The sequence below is a fragment of the Rhinichthys klamathensis genome, unplaced genomic scaffold, assembly GCF_029890125.1.
Source record: "Rhinichthys klamathensis goyatoka isolate OS25496 unplaced genomic scaffold, OSU_Roscu_1.1 h1tg000036l_1, whole genome shotgun sequence".
NCBI lineage: Eukaryota > Metazoa > Chordata > Actinopteri > Cypriniformes > Leuciscidae > Rhinichthys > Rhinichthys klamathensis.
Genome location: NW_026606584.1, coordinates 4,036,636 through 4,057,992, shown reverse-complemented (window position 1 = coordinate 4,057,992; position 21,357 = coordinate 4,036,636). Strand labels below are relative to the sequence as shown.

Below are 21,357 nucleotides of genomic sequence, written 5' to 3'. Positions count from 1 at the left end.
ACTTCGTACCTTGGATAGTTTTAAGTTACATTGAGTATTATTATGTTTTTGGTTAAGTTATTGTTTAACATGATTTTTTTTATTATTATTTTGGAACAAACGATCGGGTCTCTGTTTGAGGACGCCAACTCGCAGCTGCAGGTTTTGTTGCTTTTTAGAGCACCGCAGCGCATATTTCAAGTTTAGCCGAATGTCCAGTTTAACTGCCGCAAGTTGATTATCTTGTAATAAAGATCTCATCGAGGAAAAACACGCTGTATTTTTGTATTTTCATTGCATTTTTAATTTATAAAAAGTTAAATAAATAATTAATTTTAATATATAAAAAATATTAATGATTAATCGATAGTCGATCGTTAATTCTCCCGACGATCGACTAAGAAAATTTAATCGAATGCCCATCCCTAATGCGCTTTTAATAACACTGTGTTTAATATCAAATACGTCCTGCAGTACTGCTTGCTTATTTGGCTGTTTGGATGTTAAAGGAATAATTCACTTAAAAAAAAAACAGTTAACTGTCTGGACCCATTGACTTCCATAGTAGGAAAAAAAAAATACTATGGAAGTCAATGGGTCCAGGTAACTGTTTGATTACTGAGTGACATTCTTCAAAACTTTGTTTTCAGCAGAAGAAAGAAATTCATTCAGGTTTGAAACAACTTGAGGGCGAGTATATGATGACAGAATTTTCTTTTGAAGTGAACTATCCCTTTAAGTTTGGACTTTAGGGAGGAACGAAAGCTCTCAATTAGTGCTTTACAAGAATTTGCTGCTTCACACACATATCTACGGTGACAAGGAGGGACCATGTTCGGTTCACTTAGTTTTGTCATGGCCACGACATATAAACGACAGAGAGAAAACGTTGAGAGAACGACATATTTTCTATTTTAAATGCGTAAACGACCTGTGCGACCATAGCAATCTGGAATTATCAGAAATGGATAGGACTATAATAATATTTATTTTTAATTAAGAAAGACAAAATAAGGGCGGAATTAAGAAATTATTATATTAAATATATAATAGCCCATTATATTGCACGCGATGTTGCCTATAGACAGCATTTAAATTAAGTTTGTTATTAAATAAAAGAATATGTAAAAACATAAAATATTATAAATATATTTATCCATCCCATCTCACAGCCTTTTAAATCCATGCACTGATTGTGTCTTTATTTAATTATTATTATTATTATTATTATCCCTATTAAACCTGAAATTAAATATGTTAAATTCCCGTAAAGTGAACATTATTATTATTATTATTATTATTATTATGCCTATTAAACCTGAAATTAAATATGTTAAATTCCCGTAAAGTGAACTTCCCGTATATTCCTGTGCGCCAGAAATAATCAAAGTTTTATTGCATGACTGTTGGGCACTTACAGTACAAAACATAAGCTATATGGTTGGCTATTGTAGGCTATGTGGTTGGCTTTTGTAGGCTATTAGCTAATACATAACATTCATTTTGAGATAATGAGATCAAACGGAAAAGTATATAAAATAAACCAAATTAAGATAACCAGTTAATGGATTTAAAAGACATAAGGATGAGATGAATAATATATATATATATATATACACTGTCGTTCAAAAGTTTGGGATCGGTAAGATTTTTAATGTTTTAAAAGAAGTGTCTTATGCTCACCAAGGCTGCATTTATTTGATTAAAAATACAAAAACAAAAAAAATATTATGACGATTTAAAATAACTGTTTTCTATTTGAATACATTTTAAAATGTAATTTATTCCTGTGATGCAAAGCTGAATTTTCAGCATCATTAGTCCAGTCTTCAGTGTCACATGAACCTTCAGAAATCATTCTAAAATGTTTATTTGCAGATCAAGAAATGTTTATTATTATTATCAATGTTGAAAACAGCTTTGTACAATTTTTTTCAGGATTCTTTGATGAATAGAAAGCTCAAAAGAACAGCATTTATCTGAAATAGAATTTTTTCTATAATAATATTATACTATAGCCTAATACACCAACGTTCAAAAGTTTGGGGTCAGCACAATTTTTCTTTTTAGGGGGGTGGGGGGGGGGGGGGGTAAAAGCAATAGATACTTTATTCAGCAAGGAAGGATGCATTAGGATGCAACTTTGATCAAAAGTTACAGTAAAGACATTTATAATGTCACAAAAGATTAAGATTCTATATCAAATAAATGAAATAGAACTCTCCTATATACAATATATATATATATATATATATATAATCTATTAACATATAGCCTATTGATAATAACAAATTATACGAACTTCATTTGAATGCTGTCACAGCATGAGGGGCTACAAATGAAAACAGCTGCTCATTTATCTTCACATAGGCTACTTGTGTAACCCACAGAAATACAGACATAAAGTCACAACTTTATTGCTAGGGCATTTACAGTATTTACAAAATATATACTTTAAGTAACATAATATACAGAAAGGTAAAGAGATACGGGAATTGAAAGGAGAAAATAAAGCAAATACATAACAATGAATAAAAAATTTAACCAATAATTATTATTATTATTATTATAGGCCTATAGAAATATTAAATAAAAAAAATAACATTCAGTGAATGGATTTAAAAGATAAAAATGTACACAGCATATTCTTTAAATATTTATTGATGATAAACTTCATTCGAATGCTGTCTATCGGCAACATTGCGAGCAATATAATAGACTATGTTAATATAATAATTTCTTAATTAAGAAATGATTTTAGCTTTTTCTTAATTTAAAATAAATATAATTATAGGCCTATCCATTTCTGATAATTCCAGGTTGCTATGGTCACGCAGGTTGTTTATGTATTTAACTCGTGGCCACGACAATATGTCTTTCTCTCAACATGGGATCTCGAATCCACGACTTTACATCGCGTTCCCAATAAAATTAATATCTCGTGGCCACGACATATCACGTTCCCACGAGTTTGTATGTCGTAGCCACGACAAAACTAAGTTAACTGAACTTATTCCCTCCCGGGGTCACCGTACTAATCATACAAAAAGAAAATGACATGATTATATTACCTAAATACCATAATTACTGCCGTTTACACTGTACAAAGCACAGAAAACATTGGTCCTCTCCTCTATACAGTAAAGCGTCCAGAAAAGGGGTCACTTTTCTTTATTGATGAAAGTGGCGTATAATAAGAAAATACAATAGTTTTTCTATAGCAACTATGATATTTTTGCACCATGGTGAATTGTTTATGGGAAACTATGTGGTTTTGTGAATTGTACTCGCACCTCTGGTCAGCAGAGTTTTCCAAAGCTCGAGCTGGAGATCCGCCGCGTCTACGGACGATAACACAGATCACTCCCGTCAGCAGCTTAAACGGCAGTGTCCACAGCTTGTGGAGGATCTGAAGGCGCTGGGTCAAGGCGTTTTTGCAGGGGGATCTGCGCTGGCTCTGCTTTTGGTTCTGGGTCAGACGCAGCGGCCCATCATCATCCTCACACACTGCGTGAGCCACGGCAGGAGCTCGATACCTTAATCCGAGGGTCTCTTTCCGTGCACTACCTGTTGTCCTCGATGATGGATCAACACTGTGAAACAGCAGTTAATTTTAATAAGACTTCTCCAGGTGAGATTGTTTCTCAACACTTGCGCAAGGGCGCCGCCATCTTGGGGTGGACCCAGAATGCACCACGCACATCGGGGGCGAGGCTACATCTGAGGACGTCGACAAACACGTTACCGCTCGTTGGGTGGAAGACCCAAGCATAGCCCAATTAATAAATATGTACATTCCTTTTTTAATAAATTATATCCTCCTGAGACCCAGAAAAAAAAAAGTTTTTTGAATTTGTTTTTTTTCCATGTCATCACACTGTTTAGAGCACAATAAACAAATGGTAAAAAAACACATATATAAAATAATATTTTATTCATACGTTATGCTATGTCCTCTGTAGTGGACGCCAGGACTAAGTTGTTTAAAAAATAAAATGACATGAAATTATATGTATAGGCAAAAACAATGGGATTTTTTTTTCAATCACCAATAAATTTTGGGGTTTCAGGATTTTTTCAACCAAAATTTGCATAAAGATTATTCTCAACTATGTTATGAAAGAAATAATAGAATGAATTGATACACCATTTTACTTTTTGCAATATGTGGGTAAAATGGCAATAAATTAATATTCCCATTCAATGCAATGTATCTATACACTGTATCTAATTTGCACATTAATGTGTTCTGGGAGCAACATTTACTGAAAAAAGAAGTGTAATAATTGGAGTAATAATTCTGGCAACATTTTAATAATAATATATAATATTTCATAGGAATATTGATGTATAATTTATTTCCATATTCACTTGTTGTGTCTCCCAGAATGCTTGATAAACATGATTTAAGTCCTGATGTCCTCTACAGTGGACACGTTTGAAATCAATGCCCTGTTCTGTAACAGAGAGTATTTTTTTTATTTGAAACCCCTTAACATTTTCCTGAGATGTTGTTTTATGAAATACAATTTGAAAAAGTAGTCCAATTTAAATATAATTACAATATATTATCATATTTCCATAAGAATGTTACATTTGATCACTAAATTAATGTCAGACATTTTTAAAGACCAAGGAGAAGTTGTTTTCATGGTGAAACCTCCAAACATTTGGTATCTCTGAAAAGTCCTGAATGTGCTCTTTACAGGACACCCAGGTTGTGTCATGTGACATGTATGATGTCAGAGAAATTCACTAAAATATAATGTCCACTACAGTGGACAAAAGTCTATTCTTGGGTCCCAGGAGTTCAAATTATAATGTAAATTATGCAAATGCCTTTCTACAAAAAGTCAAACCTTACATTCCAGTAATCTCAAGTGAGTTTAAAACGGTTTGTGAAAATGAGTCATTGCCTTGGTAAGTTCAGTTAACGTAGCCTAAGGTCATTTTAAATGACCTTAGGCTACGTTAACTGAACTTACCAAGGCAATGCAATCTATGAAGAAGGGTAAATCCCCTGGCTCAGACGGCCTAACTATTGAGTTTTACACACACTTTTCGGAAACTATAAAGAAACCACTACTTAGAATGTACACCGAATGTATTATTAATTAAGAATTAAGTACTTCCATGAAACAAGGGCTCATCACCTTGATACCAAAACCAGACAAAGATCTTCTCTTACTTGATAATTGGAGGCCAATCACATTACTAAATTTAGACTACAAATTTATATCATTAGTTTTTGCCAAAAGATTAAAAACAGGTTTATCTGAGATAATTAATGAAACGCAAACAGGTTTTATGCCTAAACGACATATAAGCTGTAATATCAGGCTAATCTTAGATCTCATAGATTATGCACATCATATTAATTCGGAAGCAATAATATTGTTTCTAGACTTTTATAAAGCGTTTGACACCATTGAGCACAATTTTCTATTTTCGACACTAGAGTTATTTGGCTTTGGAGAGAAATTCACCAAAGTGGTTAATATGTTATATAAGGATATTAATAGCTCGGTTCTTTTACAATTTGATACCTCTAATAGATTTCCTATTAATAGGGGAGTGAGGCAAGGTTGTGGAATCTCCCCTTTTTTGTTTGTGTTAGTTGTGGAATTACTCTCTCTGAGTATTCGTAACCATCCTGATATTAAAGGGGTGTCCATTTTTGACCGTGAGATAAAAATTTCACAACTTGTGGATGACACAACCCTGTTCTTAGAGAACACAAATCAGGTTGGCAAGGCTCTTGAAACAATTATTGCCTTTTCAATGGCTTCTGGTCTTAATTTAAATATTCCCAAATGTGAAATTCTTTGTTTATTCGACACTATGGAAACCTCTGTGGAAAATATACCCATTAAAGATAATGTGAAATATCTTGGAATCCATATCTCCAAAAGATTATCTTTTAGACAAGATATGAATTTTCTCCCTAAAATCAAAAAAGCTAAACAAATATTTAACAATTGGCTTCAAAGAGATTTGTCTTTCCTTGGTAGAGTTCTTTTAATTAAAGCTGAAGGTCTAGCTCGACTTATTTATCCATCATTTTTGTTATTTGTCCATGATAATACCTGTAAACAAATCAATAGTTTATTGTTTAAGTTTTTTTTGGAAAAACAAACATCAGCATCTGAAGAAGCAGGTTTTATGTGGTAAAAAAGAGATTGGAGGTTTTGACTTGTTGGATTTTCTTGATGTTAATAATACTTTCAAAGTGAACTGGGAAAAGAATTGTGTCAATTCACCAGAGTTTATTTGGTATTTTATCCCACATAATATATAGAATAAAGTGGGAGGGCTTAAGTTTTTGTTAACTTGTAATTTCTCCCCTTCTAAGATCCCTATAAAACTTTCTAAATTCCACGAACAGGCTCTTCTAGCATGGAAACTTTGCTTTGTCCACAACTTCTCCCCACATAAAGAAAAGCTATGGATCAATGAAAATATTCTTGCAAAGAACAAGTCGATGTTTCTTAAGAATTGGCATGAAAAAGATATTGATTATCTTTGTGATATGTTAGATTCAAAAGGGAATGTTTATTCTTATTATGATTTCATGTCTAAATATAATTTCCCGGTTATTCATAAGGAATTTCTTACCATGGTAAAAGCTATACCAAATGGTCTTGTTCATTTAATGAAATGTCATTTATCATTTGAAGAGATTGTAAAGAGTGAAAAGAAATGTCTGATAGAAGGCAAAAGTATTTTCGATCCAAAATGTAGCAATAAAACTATAAGAAATGTGTTTCAGTCAAGAAAACGAATTACCCCGCGAGGGAAATTTTTTTGGAATTCCTTGATAGAAAAGATCAATTGGAAAAAAAGCATGGATCTTACCTTATAAATATTGTATCCCCAACAAGGTGAAAGAACTACAGTTAAGAATTTTGCACAATATATATCCCACCAACGAGATTACATATAAATTTGGTAATGTTCATTTGAATTGTAATTTCTGTAAAAATTGATCATCTTTTCTTTAGGTGTTTCCTTGTCAAAGAATTTTGGTTTGAACTGTCAAAACTCCTAGCTTTGAAACTAAAATTGGATATTGATTTAACATTGGGTGATGCAATTTGTTATTTTTCGCATTGTAATCATAAAATAGAATATATAGGAAATATTTTTATTTTATTGGCAAAATATTTCATTCATAAATGCAAATACTCTTTAAGAGGACCCAAATTAAATATTTTTCTCTGTGACTTCAATTATTTTATTAAGACACTAAAAAGAATGAATAACAAAAAAAGTGCCAAATTTGTGAAAATGTATGATAATATGTTGAGTGATATGTAATTTAATTTACTTCCTCTGTTTTTTTTTCTTGTTTTTTTTTTTCTTCTCTCTACTGTACTTCATATTCAAATTGATTGTACTGTCTCCTTTACTCATGCTGTCATCTGTTGTTATCTGATCGTTCTTATGTCAATAAAAAATAAATAAATAAATAAAAACCATAGCCCAAGTCAAGAAGAATGGAAAACGTCTCAGGTTACGAATGTAACCTCTGTTCCCTGAGAACAGGGAACGAGACAATACGTCATCGACGTTATGGGGAACGCCTCAGGCGTGACAGGTGTCTGAAATCACTATCAAATCACGTCAATCACATTGACCGGCGACAGCCCGTGAATCATTAGCGTGAATGATTAACGTGCGACCTGGAAGTATATAAGGGCACCTTGCAAACATGACAAATCACCTTATCGTCTGAAGGGACAGTACGGCAGGCAAGCCCCGAGGCATGGCAGGGAGACGTATTGTCTCGTTCCCTGTTCTCAGGGAACAGAGGTTACATTCGTAACCTGAGATGTTCCCTTTCGAAGGGAACTCAACAATACGTCATCGACGTTATGGGGAACGAAATACCCACTCCGCCATGCTGAGGGGAGTGCATGCCCTCAGGCAGTGACAACTGTCCGAACCAGCAAATTCAAATGAAATGCTGGAACCACTCACCCTCAGGTCACACTGGGCTGTCAGTGACATCATTCCCTACGGTCATAGCCCAAGCTATAAGCCTCACAGGAAAACCTCCATAAACATGGTTAAATGAAAGGCCTACCTGGGCCTGCTCAAAGGCCTAGGACCACAACTTCAATTAGAAGGGGTCCCTTCTAGGGAATGTGGCTAGGGAACCCGAAGGAACCCCAGCCAATCACTATTCAGGGGAACGTACTCACCCCGAAATGCCACCAGGACGGCCTGACCCGGCATCAGATACATAGACAGTCTGGCCACTTCCTGTCTGTCCGAAGACAGAGCCTCTGGACACTTGCCTTAGGTAAGGCATCCAACCCGAGGGACTGCGAAGCTGGCAGTGAACGGCCCGGATCTCAGAGACGGGATATCCCGGAGAGTATGACTCAGCATAGTGCTTTCCAACTCTTGCTAGCGAGGGGAGTTTCTCTACTCGATCCACGGATCAACCCAGTGTCTGTGTTTCAAAACACTGAGGAGGCCTGTGAAGGCCTAAGGACTGATCTAACTGGGAGGCCTCACAAGAGGCCTACGACCGTCTGACCAGACTCAGGAGTCCGCGTGCTCACAGTGACCCTCAATGAGGGGAGCATACGGTCCCCCTGGTAGGCAAAACCAGGCTGTAGGCAGGAAAGAGGTTCCGAGAGGGAACCAGTAGCAGAGAATGAACACTTTAGTCGAGCCAGGGCGCAAGCTCGCCTTCAGCAGCTGCCTGATAAGGCCAGCTGAAATGATAGCAAGAGGCCACTAGCTTCCTGAACCCAGCACCGCTAGGGAACCACTCACAAGGAGGCCTGGTGAGGCCTACTACCTGATAGCAACAGTATGTGGTCACCTACAGGGAGGCCTAGAGAGGCCTACTACCCGCTAACGATAGTACGTGGGGAACTCACCCTCAGGGAGGCCTGGTGAGGCCTACTACCTGATAATCACAGCATGTGGGAACTCGTCTTCAGGGAGGCCTGGTGAGGCCTACTACCTGACAGCCATAATATCTGGGAGCTTTTTCTGCTACCCGATAGAAAGTCAGGTAGCTGTCCAGTTGTTTGTCCTTGGGCTTGTCTCCAGGGAGGCCTGGTGAGGCCTACTACCTGATAACCATCTTAAGTGGGAATTCACCTTCAGGGAGGCCTGAGGGGCCTACCACCTGATAGCAACTGGTAGCTGAGTCCGGGTGACAGTTCTAAGGCGGCCTGCTAAGGCCAGCCAGCTGGGGACTCGCCTATCAGGGAGGCCTGGTTGGGCCTACTAGCTGATAGCAAGTCAATTCTGCTACAAAGGAACACTGTTGGGAACCATACTACACCAACGTAACTATTGGGCCCACCCACAGGCGGCCTAGTACGGCTAGCTACCTGAAGCGGCTATAAAGTATGTCCCACAATGTTGGGACTCACCTCCGAGGAGGCCTGTTTAAGGCCTACTACCCACCGGTGAGCCAACTGCCCGAACCACCAAGGCCAACCATTTCTCTCGAGAAGTGGCCTACAGCGCCCTATTGGGGGCTGCCCATACAAGGAGGCCTGCTGAGGCCTACTACCTGATGGCGCAGCCTTCGTTGGCAGATAAGCTGTTTACACAGCGCCTACAGCATCCTGGTGCCTAATCACATTGCCCACGGCAGTGTACTCAGCAAGAGAGCTTAGCACCCTTAAAAACAAGGGGAGTACAACATACGCCACTCTGCCTCAACGGAGGCCCCAGTTAGTCAGGGGCCTACCATCTATGCATGGGCGTCAGCTCAGGGCAATGCTCTGGCTACAGGGGAGCGTACTTCGACCAAAGAAGAAGTGAAGGCTTACTTCATACTCGACCCGAGCCATAGTGGTGCGAGGTAGGATAAACAGAACTGGGAGTGAAAGACTCAGACCTACCCTGAATCACAGGGGAATACTCACACCTCACCCTGAGGTTACCAGGGGGCGGACCTGCCAGCGGCTCTAGGGGTGACAGAAATGTATTTGTGCCCAACCTAGGGGAGTGGGGCTTGAATGAAAGCCAACCACCTACAACCCGGTGCTCGAGCAGTAGCTCAGCGAGGTAAGTGAAGCCCATACTGGCGGCCTAAATCCGTAGGCCAGTTCTGCACGGCAGGGTCGGGCAGGAGACTCAATCTTCTTCGTGAAGCGAAAGACGGCCTAACCCTGCTCAAAAGGACTTATATACCACGGAGGCCTAACTGAGGCCTACCATGTCCTTATAAACCATCCTCTGCACCACGCTGCATTACTCTAGTCACCCCAGAATGCAGAGAAGGGGGCGGGCCTTGGCCTAACGACTCCCATGGAAGGAGGCTGATTATACAGGGATGCCAAAAACCTACATTCACAAAGTGAAGGGTCAGAGGAAGAAATGCTAATTTTAGCAGAACGCCTCTAATATCCCTGGCACAGCCTAGGCCAGCTACAGAGGCGGCCCTGGTGAGGGCCAACCTGTAAGCATAGATCTATCTGAGGGCTCAGAGGAGCCACAGCCTACTAAAGAATATAGTCTGTATTATTCCATACAAAGGGCTGCAGAACGCTCAACCTAATGAAAACTCAACAGAGCTCAAGGGGCGAAATACTCAGAAAAGTCAAAACGGTCCCATGGGATAAGATCTATCTGAAGCTCTAGCGTCAGTCAACACTCTAAGTAAAACATTCTATCAGAGAGAGACCAACTACTCTACCCTGAGGTGGCTAATAGCCCGAAGGCTAACATAGTTATCATTCTGGCCACCTAACGGGGAACTTCAGGGCCCTGATAATCCAAAAAAGTTATTTTCTTACCTTATTACCTTGTCATGGCCCCATAACTCTATACAGGGAACGAGGTCTGTAAAGAGAAACATATTATTTTTTATCACAAAAAAAAATACTCTTTATAAAGACCAGCAGCTCACCTGCGGCGTGCGAAGTGAAGACTCGCCAGATAGTTCTTACTAACCTGGGATCCCCACTTTACATGCCTGAAAGGGGCGTTTCCACTAACCAAGCCTAGGTGGGCCATCAGAACATAGTTCTCATCATAGGCCCATCCCCAGGCCTGATGTAATGAACGCCTGGGGGTCAGAGGAGAGAGGGCAAATTTCGAGACCCTCCGAGGAGGTTATCCATTACCAACGGCATGTGCGTTTGTGCTGGATAACCTCCCTCAAATCTCCTCTGTTGCGGGAGTCACGCCTCCTCTGCGACCTGCTCCTCGAGGGAGGGGGCGCACGAGAGGCGACACTGGCTCGCTGGCCCTGCCTACGGTCCTTAGACCGTGAAGGGCCAGGCTCTCCCGCCTGCCCGGGTGCGGACGCGGATCTCAGCGGTATACAGGTCTTAAACGCTGCTGAGCGCGCCTTCGCCTCCCTGAACTTCTCCACCACCGCCTCCACGGAGGTGCCAAAGAGTTCGGAAGGCGAAACCGGCAAATCGAGGAGAAAGGCCTTTTCTTTCTCCCCGATGCCGGCTAGATTTAACCACAGATGCCTCTCCGTGGCCACCATTGCCGCCATCGACCGGCCGATCGCGGCGGCGGTTTGTTTGGTAGCCCGGAGAGCCAAATCCGTGGTACGGCGCAGCTCAGCCACCGCCTCAGGGGACATCCCTGCCCCCTGGTCGAGATCCCCCAGCAGGTCGGCCTGGTATGCCTGCAACACCGCCATAGTGTGCAGTGCAGTGCAGCGCCGGCCTGACCTACTGCCGTGTATGCTCTGCCATTCAAACGAGCCGTTGTTTTCAGCGGCTTGGATGGCAGGGTTGGAGCTCTCAGTGTCGCTGCCCGCCCAGATACGAGATAGTTCGCGAACGTCTCATCAATGGGCGGCATTGACACATACCCATACTCTCCGATCCCCTCAACATCAGCGAAACTAGCCCGCTGATGTTGGTGAATACGGGCAGAGTATGGGTTCTTCCATGCCTTCTCGATTTCCAAGTGAAGATCAGGAAGGAATGGAAGGCTCACCCGAGCTGGTGGTGTATGGCCGGGGAAAAACCGGTCATCGAGTCTGCCGCGAGCGGTCTCTCCTCTAGCGCGCTGCCAAGGCAACTGCAGCCTTCCAGCAGCGCGCTCCATCACATCCACCAGCTCTGCATACACGGGGCAGGGTGGCTGAAGAGGTTCAGGATCTATCTGATCAAAAACCTCCTCAGCCATCTCCTGCGCGTCCGGAAGAGCCGCAACTGCAGGAACAGTCGGTGAGTAATCATCCCCATCGACCTACAGTTCGCCCTCGTCAGCCGTCGAATCGTCTGAGAGGTTAACAGCCCTCTCGAGGCGATCGACGAGCTCCATCTGGGAACCCCATGACGTAAGTCGTCGCTCTGCCTCGGCACGAGCGGGACCTGCACCACGAGGACCAGACGCTAAACCCCCTTCACTCGAGAAGAGGGATAGACGAGAGCGGAGCGTTTTAAGAGAAAAACACTCGCAGTTCGCACAGAGGACTCCCTCGAGAACCTCCCGTGCGTGCTCTTCTCCCAGGTAAAAAACGCACAGCTCGTGTGTGTCAGCCGGTGTCAGAAACCTCGGACACGGGTCGGCACACTTACGAAAACAATCCGCCTTTGCTGTGCGTTTCATCTCTTACCTTTTTCTGACGTAAGCTTGAATAGCGTTTCATACAAACAGTCCCTTCAGACGATGAGATGATTTGTCATGTTTGCAAGGCGCCCTTATATACTTCCAGGTCGCACGTTAATCATTCACGCTAATGATTCACGGGCTGTCGCCGGTCAATGTGATTGACGTGATTTGATAGTGATTTCAGACACCTGCCACGCCTGAGGCGTTCCCCATAACGTCGATGACGTATTGTTGAGTTCCCTTCGAAAGGGAACTTTTGTGTCAATATTATGACCTGTTCCCCAATTCCTCTTAATTTTCTTATTTTTCCACCTTTATTTAGTATGTATGTTTTTTTTTTTTTTTTTTTGTCTCTGGTATGGTATGTCTGTATAAATGTTTGTTTGTATATTGATGGTTTAACACGTTTGTACCCAATGTTGCCTTCAATAAATTTTTTTATTTTTTTTTAATTAAAAAAAGCATACCCCAAGTTAATACTTGTAAAATGATTGATAAAATACTGTTTAACTTCTTATGGAAAAATAAAACCCATTATATAAAGAAATCGTCTCGGTTACGGATGTAACCCTCGTTCCCTGAGTAGGGAACGGAGACGTTACGTCGGATGACGGAGAATGGGAGAATGGGGGTTTCGCCAGAAAGCCTATCATCTTCGAGTATTAAAAAACGAGCCTATGACAATGAAATGCCATGGGTCTGCGGAATTTGCATAATGTATCTCCGCCTCACCGCGTGAGTATTTAAGGAGAGACACCTGCAACAGCAGATCATGTCTTCGCTGAGGAGCCGAGACTGAAATCAGGCGTCTACCCAGCGGTACAGCGGAAGTGGCAAGGAGACGTAACGTCTCCGTTCCCTACTCAGGGAACTTGGGTTACATCCGTAACCGAGACGTTCCCTTTCGTAGTCACTCCGAGTTACGTCGGATGACGGAGAATGGGGGTCCCCGTGTAATCACGCCACCTTCACAGCTGTCTTCCAGTGCCCTGCGAAGTCTGACCTCCCTGTCGTGATATAGGCACGGACGAAGGAGTCCTACTTAACACAGGAATACCAAGGTAAACTGGGAAGCATATCTCAGGGGAGATATGCCGCAGCATGCCTACCCATAGGGAGGACTTAAGAATACACATATGGCCCGAGGGGGGCTTCATATGGAGGAACACTGGAGTGACCAGCCCGTGGGGTGGCAACTTTCAACTCCAGGAGTGGCAAGGTGGCTTGCCGAGGGAAAGACACATGCTCAAAGAGGCTTACAGTGGAAATACACATGTGGGGGTTACTCAGGGGAGGAACCATGCACACGGAGGCACCTAGCCGACGCACAGGCAATAGACACTGGCGCCAGCGTCAACAGTGCTGGAGGAACTCAGGGCTTCAGAGAGGAAGGCTCACCTGAGGAAATATCGCACATATCCAGTCCGTGGAGTGGAATGGCGAGCAAGCGAAGACACCTGAGCGGGTCCAGTACTAGCTAACTGAAGCGAGTACACGAGAGGACACAGGCTCCACTCGGAGATTATAAAATCTGGCGAATGTGTTGGGTGTCGCCCAGCCTGCAGCTCTACAGATGTCTGCCAGCGAGGCGCCATGCGCTAGAGCCCAAGAGGAAGCCACACTCCGGGTGGAGTGCGCTGTCACACCAAGGGGGCACGGTCGGCCTTGCTGTTGGTAAGCCAAAGCAATGGCGTCCACTATCCAGTTAGACAACCTCTGCTTTGAGAGAGCCTTTCCCTTCAGTCTCCCACCATAACAGACAAAGAGCTGGTCTGAGGTCCTGAAACACTGCATCCTGTCTATGTAAGCACGGAGAGCGCGTACTGGACAGAGCAGTGCCAAGGCTGGGTCTGCCTCCTCCCGGGGCAGCGCTTGCAGGTTCACCACCTGGTCCCGGAAGGGAGTGGTAGGAACCTTGGGCACATATCCAGGCCGGGGTCTCAGGATCACGTGAGAGTGACCCGGCCCGAACTCCAGGCACGCTTCGTCAACGGAGAATGCGTGCAGGTCCCCTACCCTCTTGATGGAGGCCAGTGCAACCAGGAGCGCTGTCTTCATTGACAGGAACTTAAGCTCAGCTGATTGCAGAGGCTCAAAGGGAGCCCTCTGCAGGGCATTTAACACCACTGAGAGGTCCCAAGAGGGAACGAGAGGAGGGCGAGGAGGATTCAGTCTCCTCGCTCCTCTCAGGAACCTGATGATCAGGTCGTGCTTTCCAAGAGACTTACCTTCAACTGCTTCGTGATAAGCGGCGATAGCGGCCACATACACCTTCAGGGTGGAGGGAGACAGCCTTCGCTCCAACCCGTCTTGCAGGACGGAAAGCACGACACTGATCGAGCATCTACTGGGGTCTTCTCGGCGAGAAGAGCACCAGTTGACGAAGAGGTTCCACTTCAACGCATAGACATGTCTCGTGGACGATGCTCTAGCGGAAGTGATGGTAGCCGCCACCGCTGGTGGCAGGGTACTCAAACCTGCCTCGTCCCGTCCAGGAGCCACACGTGGAGGTTCCAAAGATCGGGACGAGGGTGCCATAGGGTGCCCCGTCCCTGAGAAAGGAGGTCCTTCCTCAGAGGAATTGGCCAAGGAGGTGCTGTCGCGAGGAGTATCAGTTCGGAGAACCAGGTCCGGGTGGGCCAATACGGCGCAACCAGAATGACCTGCTCCTCGTCCTCCTTGATCTTGCACAGAGTCCGTGCGAGAAGGCTCACTGAGGGAAACGCATATAAGCGGAGGCCCAGCGGCCAGCTGTGCGCCAGTGCATCCGTGCCGAGCGTGCCCTCGGTCAGGGAGTAATACAGGGCGCAGTGGGATGAGTCGTGGGAGGCAAACAGGTCTACCTGTGCATCCCCGAACTGGTCCCAAATCAGCTGGACCGACTGGGGATGGAGTCGCCATTCGCCGGAGATGGGCCGAAACCGTGACAGCTCGTCGGCTGCAAAGTTCCGATCTCCCGGAATGTAGATAGCACGAAGGGACCTCAGGTGCTTCTGACTCCATAGGAGGAGGTGGCGTGCGAGTTGCGACATACGGCGGGAGCGTAGACCACCTTGATGGTTGATGTACGCTACCGTCGCTGTATTGTCTGAACGGACTAGTACGTGTTGACCCCTGAGCAACGTTCGAAAACGGTGCAGGGCAAGGCGTACTGCCAGCAACTCGAGGCAATTGACATGCAGAAGGCGCTGGGGTCCTGTCCAGGAGCCTGCGGCAGCATGTCCGTTGCACATGGCGCCCCAGCCCGTGGACGAGGCATCTGTGGAGACAACAACATGCCTGGAAACTCGTTCTAGGGGAACTCCGGCCCGTAGAAAACTGAGGTTCCTCCACGGGGTGAAGGTCTGACGGCAGGTCGGAGTCACTGGGACTCGGAGCTTGCCATGATGCCATGCCCACCTCGGGACTCGATCGCGAAGCCACAGCTGAAGCGGTCTCATATGAAGCAATCCGAGTGGCGTTGCCGCGGCTGCAGATGCCATATGCCCCAGGAGCCTCTGAAACAATTTCAGTGGGACTGCACTCTTGCCCTCGAACTGTAGAAGACAAGTCAGCAGTGAGTGTGCGCGCTCGCTCGTAAGCTGCGCGGACATGGCGACCGAGTCGATCTCCATACCGAGAAAAGAGATCCTCTGCACGGGGCAGGTCGCAAGGGTGCCGGAGCACAAGGTCTCTGTGTTCGCAAACCTGATCTCGAGAGTGAGCTAATATTAGCCAGTCGTCGAGATAATTCAGGATGCGAACCCCGTGTTCGCGTAGGGGAACAAGGGCTGCCTCGACGACCTTCGTAAAGACGCGAGGAGACAGAGCCAGCCCGAATGGGAGAACCGCGGTCTGGTATGCCTGCCCCTCGAAAGCAAACCGAAGAAACGGTCTGTGTCGAGGTAAAATGGAGACATGAAAGTAGGCGTCCTTCCAATAGAGGGGTTACAGCTTTTTGTAATTTAATTAATAATGGGGAAATAAGAAGTTTTCAATATCTGAAAGACAAATTTAGTCTAGATAATCGAGACTTCTTCCGATACCTGCAACTAAGAGAATACTATAATAAAGAAATTAAGGACAGAAACGAACCTAATGCAGTTTTAGAGACTCTGTGTGGTGCATACCAACAGAAAACACACAAAATTACTTCAAAGCTATACACTAGCTTAATGTCCTGTCAAAAAAACACAACCCTGTATGTCAAAGAAAAGTGGGAAAGAGAAGCAGCTGTCACGATCTCAAATGAAGAATGGTATAAAATCTGTGAGTTGTCACAGACATCTACAAATTCACAAAAATGGAGAGAATTCAATTGGAAAAATTTCATTCGATTCTTTATCACGCCATCTATTAAAGGTAAACAACTGTCCACCCAACAAGTATGTTGGAGGCAATGTGGCTCTGTGGATGCTACCCACACACATGTTTTCTGGGACTGTCTTGAGATAAAACCTTTCTGGACTTCTGTCCACCTTATTTTCTGCAAAGTACTGGAGTACTCTGTACCATTAACTTTTACAACAATGTATCTGGGTCTTTTGTCCAATGTAAAGAAAGATGATCGATATCTGGTTAAGATATTATTGTCGGCAGGGAGGAAAGCGATAACAAGAAGTTGGCTCAAACCTGAGCCACCCAGCCATACTCAGTGGATGGACATTGTGCAGGAAATATTCACCATGGAAAGAATGACCTTTATTCTAAGACTGAAAGAAGCTGAATTTAAAGAAAAATGGAGCAAATGGATAGCATATAGATTTGCATTAGAAACTGTGTAATCTGAAGTTTTTTCTTTATTATATATATATATATATTTTTTTTTTATATATCATGACATCTGGTTGCTGTCTTATGTTTATTTGTTCATTTTTATTTTATTTTTGCATTATGTAACCATACTCAAAATTGAGATCACTATGCTTTGTCTTTGACCTGCCTAAAACAATAAAAATAAGAGTGAAAAAAAAAAAAAAAAAGAAAGTAGGCGTCCTTCAGGTCTATCGCTGCAAACCAATCCTGTGGCCGCAAGCATTCAAAAATGCGTTTGGCCGTGAGCATCTTGAACGGCAGCCTGCGAAGGGAGCGGTTCAAGACGCGCAGATCCAGGATTGGCCGTTACCCACCGGTCTTCTTGGGGACAATGAAGTACGGGCTGTAAAACCCTGACCTCATTTCGGCTGGAGGGACAGTCTCGATTGCACCCTTCGCCAGCAGGGTGGCAACCTCCGCTCTCATGACCGGGGCATTGGCACCGACCATCGTAAAGCGGACTCGCCTGAAGCGGGGAGGAGACCGTGCGAATTGAATCGCATAGCCGAGCCTGATAGTTCGGACGACGCAGCGGGACAGGTTGGGAAGCTCTAACCAAGCTCCCAAGAACTGAACCAGTGGAATCATCCAAACCACAGACGTCCCCCCGGAGGGGCAGCGAAGCGGAGTGACCGGCCCAGGCGTGGGTGGCATAGCGGCCCGGTGCGGCGGCGCGGTCATACTCCACGTCCTGACAGAGGAGACCAGGGAAGGACCAGCGTTCCACGGGGGTCTGCTCTGCCAGGGGTCTGGCGACAGAGGGGGACGAGAGCGGCGAGGCCCGGGGGCGTCGCGCACCGTCATCCGGCTCTGTGTGCTCAGTGATGGACATTTCGGTTCTTTCTTTAACCACATTAGGGTGCTGCCCACCCGTGGGTGAGCAGCGGGGAGTGGAGAACAAAAGATTCTCCCCCGGCCCTCCACCGGGGGAAGGAGGGGACCTGCAACCGCCTCCTGGGAAAAAACAGACACCATCACTGAGCAGCCCGTCTCAGGAGCGCCGCTTGGCCTGGCGTTTAGCGGGGCGCGGGGCTGGAGAGGGCTGGGGCGCCTTCCTGCGGCTTCCTCCACGACGCGGCCCGGGTGAAGGCTGCTGCTGGGGCCGTGCGGGAGGGGCGGGAGCCACAGGAGGGCGCCCTCGGCGGCGAGCAGGCTGAGGCGTCTGTACCGACGGCTGGGTGGAGGCAGCAGCGTGCCGTCGGGGCAGAATATGTTTAATCGCCTCAGACTGCTTCTGTGCGGTTGAAAACTGCTGGGCGAAGTCTTCAACCGCTCCGCCGAAGAGGCCGGCCTGGGATATGGGGGCGTCGAGCAGACGAGTCCGTTCAACGTCCCGCATATCGGCCAGGTTCAGCCACAGATGACGCTCCTGGACCACAGAGGTGGCCATCACCTGACCCAAGGAACGTGAGGCCACTTTCGTCACTCGGAGAGCGAGGTCAGTGGCGGCACGCAGCTCATCGAAGAGCTCGGGGTCAGTCCTGCCCTCGTGCATATCTCTGAGCAGCCTGGCCTGGTAGACCTGCAGGGTGCTCACCGCATGCAGGGCAGCAGCCGCCTGTCCTGCAGCTCTGTGAGATCTCGCCACCAGGGTAGACGAGAATCTATAGGCCTTGGACGGGTGCTTAGGAGTACCACGAGAAGAAGCACTCTGAGGACACAGTTGCATCGCAACAGAGCGTTCAACCGGGGGAATCCCAGTGTACCCATGGGCGACCGCGCCATCGAGGGGAGGAAAGGCGGAGAAAGCCTTGGTCCGGAAGTGCATGAGGAGCTGTCGAAGTCTTGGAAGGCTCCTTTGACTTCCCGTGAGCGTTCGACAGCTCCTCATGCACTTCCGGGAAAAATGGAATTGGGGTTGGCTGTGGCCGTGAGGCGGCAGCCGCACCCAAAAACCAATCATCCAGCCGCGAGCGCTCGGGGCAGGGCGGAGGGCGGCCCGGGAGAGCATGGCGGTCATCTCGGGATCTGATACGGGCAACGCTGGCACTCCCGAGGGAGGCAACGCAGCCGCATCATCACTTCCCGATGACTCTTGCCCGCCTTGTGATGCCGCGATCGACATTGAATCCTCCTCTGGAGCGCCGAATGAAACACGCGGGGCATCCGCAGATGGACCCGCCTGAATCACCGCGGCACTCGCGGGTTGCAACACTGTAGAGGGGGGCGTGGTCCGAGGACGCATCGTCGGATTGTTCCACACCGTCACCCTCAAGTCACCCTGTCCACCAGCCGAAGTACCACCTCTCGTGGAGGATGTAGATCGGGGTGTGGATGAGGGGACTCTCTCTCGAACGAGATCATTGAGTCTCGACCTCAGTGTTGCGATGGTCATGTTCCCACAGAAGGAACATGAGTCATCCACAAGCGCTGCTTTAGCGTGCTCTAAGCCCAGACACGCAAAGCAGCGATTGTGCCCATCAAAGGATGACAAATATCGACCGCACCCAGAAGAACATGGGCGAGACATCTTTAAAAAGACGTGCCACGTGCAGCTCTTTTAGAGAGGAAAAACTCTGCGATGCTGGGGCGACCAGGGAGAGACACACAGACAGCAGACCACTGCTCAGATCGCAGGCAATGTGAAGCTCGCTGGATGCCGCCGTAACACCAACACCGGAGAGTTCGCTCGTCTCGAAGAGATTAAAGTCACTGGAAACTCAGGATTTGGCTTGTGGAGTGAAGAGATGCTCTTGGCTCCGAAGCGAAAACATGATCGGCTGTTGCAGGTGTCTCTCCTTAAATACTCACGCGGTGAGGCGGAGATACATTATGCAAATTCCGCAGACCCATGGCATTTCATTGCCATTGGCTCGTTTTTTAATACTCGAAGATGATAGGCTTTCTGGCGAAACCCCCATTCTCCCATTCTCCGTCATCCGACGTAACTCGGAGTGACTACGAAAGGGAACTGTGGTTATGAACTCAATTGAAAATGGAGGCTGGAAATGGAACTTCTTAGATTTTACCACCCTTAATCAGACCTTCAAAGTTAACTGGATTAAGCAATTTCGTAAAAAACCAACATCTATCTGGAATATTATACCTCACTTTATCTTTTCACAAGTTGGTGGTCTTCCATTCCTTTTGCTTTGTGACTACATAATTGCCAAACTTCCTTTAAAACTATCTAATTTTCACAAACAGATGCTTCTTTCCTGGAATTTAATCAATAAACACAATTTCTCCCAAACAGGTGTTTTATCTGGAATAATAAGTACATTTTGTATAAATCTAAATCTTTATTTCTCATGAATTGGTTTTGTAATGATATCGTTTTTGTTAGCCAACTGTATAACCATGAAGGACTTATGTTGACCTATTCTGAATTTCTTTCTAAATATAATATTCCATTTTTTTTTTTTTTATAGACAAAGATTACCACCAAATATGGCCTTTTTTGTTAATATTTGTTTGATTATGGGGAAATACCATATACATAAACAAAAATGGACTAAAGGAAAACGTCCCGGGTTACGTATGTAACCCTAGTTCCCCGAAGGGACGGACGCTGCGTGTAATCGCAGTGGGAACGCCCTCAGCGTGACGCGTCTGAAGCATGAATGAAATCAGTCAATGGAGAGAATGAGCGTACGGCGAGTGACGTCATCGACCAGGAAGCTATAAATATCCCCTGAGTACACAATACGCCAGCTTAAAAGTTACTGAAGCAGCGACCCAAGGGGATGCCGAGAGTATGGCAGGACACGCAGCGTCCGTCCCTTCGGGGAACTAGGGTTACATACGTAACCCGGGACGTTCCCCTTCAGGGACTACCGCTGCGTGTAATCGCAGTGGGAACGCAATACCCACATCCCCATACGACCAAATCCCCGTCGTGTGTCATCAGGCGACACAAACCGATGAGAGAACCTGAGCCCCTGGAGTGGAGATAAGGTCAAGGGAATAAAATCTGACGAAAGTGTGCGGTGAGGACCAGCCTGCCGCATCACAAACGTCCTGAAGAGAAGCTCCTGAAAGAAGAGCTGTAGAAGCAGCCATACTCCGTGGAATGAGCCCTTACAG

General features: G+C 45.5%; 1 protein-coding gene across 7 annotated transcripts in view; it reads right to left on the bottom strand.

Annotated features, from left to right (window-relative positions):
- The window catches only part of rptor (regulatory associated protein of MTOR, complex 1), a 378,992-nt gene extending 375,306 nt beyond the window's left edge, over window positions 1–3,686 (bottom strand). For all 7 annotated transcript variants that reach the window (XM_056246142.1, XM_056246144.1, XM_056246143.1 and 4 more), the window contains exon 1: window positions 3,273–3,686. The gene's annotated coding sequence lies outside the window, so the exon portion shown is untranslated. The remainder of the gene's footprint in view (window positions 1–3,272) is intronic.
- Between the last annotated feature and the right edge of the window lie 17,671 nt (window positions 3,687–21,357).